The sequence below is a fragment of the Sinocyclocheilus rhinocerous genome, unplaced genomic scaffold (genome assembly GCF_001515625.1).
Source record: "Sinocyclocheilus rhinocerous isolate Xijiao unplaced genomic scaffold, SAMN03320098_v1.1 scaffold11081, whole genome shotgun sequence".
Lineage (NCBI taxonomy): Eukaryota > Metazoa > Chordata > Actinopteri > Cypriniformes > Cyprinidae > Sinocyclocheilus > Sinocyclocheilus rhinocerous.
In genome coordinates, this window is record NW_015624538.1 from 49,733 (window position 1) to 50,860 (window position 1,128).

The following is a 1,128-nucleotide window of genomic DNA, read 5'->3' on the forward strand; positions in this document are numbered from 1 at the left end:
GTGTATGCAGATTATATGATATATGAAATTTCAATGTAAAGCCAAACCAATCCAATAATGTTAACATCAACTCACAATTCAGTATGAACACATGAGAGTCTAGCCTAATGGTACACAACTTGTAAAGTATCATGTTTTGATTAAGTTGTTATATTATTTTAATGTATGTGTACGTTAAAAGTACCATTCTGGTAGCGAGAACGATCCTGAACTAAATGAAGATTAATGTTTTGGCGTGTGATGTGTTTATTGAACCAATCGGATAAGAGTAAATGGAGAGTCAGCGAGAGCTTCATTGGACCCTCACGCTTTCAAAACTCAGTTAGTGAGAGAATCGTGCCAAAATTGTAAGCGCAGAGAAAAGAAAGACGGAGCTGTACATATCGGTTTATTTTGGGAACTTTTTGCCCCACATGCACAAGAAGTAATTTAGACATTTGCAACAGTTTGTTGTTTTATACTGTCACGGGAGGAGCAAAGGACAGACACAGTGGGTGCGGCGTCAGGCCTCGGAGAGGCTTTTATTTACAGAAAATGAAACATAGTGTCCAGAAAAGGGAATAAAGTGTCCAAAATAAACAGGGGATCTGGTGTCCTCGTCGTGCTGCGGGGTTAGTGAAGGTGGGGCAGTGTTCGAGAAGGAAGGGTCCAGGTAAGGGGCGGAGTTCGGTGGCCGCACGCGCTCCCGCACAACAAGTCATTTAGAAATTTGCAACAGTTAGTTTTTTTACACATACAGATTGGTTCTATGCAGTCAATCAGTTTTGCAGTTCTTTAAACTGTTGTTTTCGCTTGCAAATCACTGTTCACAGGCTTGCAGTACTTTTGACCGTATTTTAGCGAAAACAACGTGCCAAAAGTGTAAGCGTGGAAAAATGGAAGTCAGAAGCATGCAGATCATATTTATTTTGTGTTAGCATGAAGCTGCAGTTTCAAAATACATGAATTACACTTATGAGTAACAGTAAAATGCTGCAAATCATTTTCTCTTACGCTTGAAACGCGATTTACACCTTTACAAAGCTTCTCTTGTGCATGCAAATTTAAATTACGCTTACAGTCTTATGTACACTTCCACAACTCTTACCCTGCGTATGCAAATCTTTTTGACGTCATTCTACCTTCATA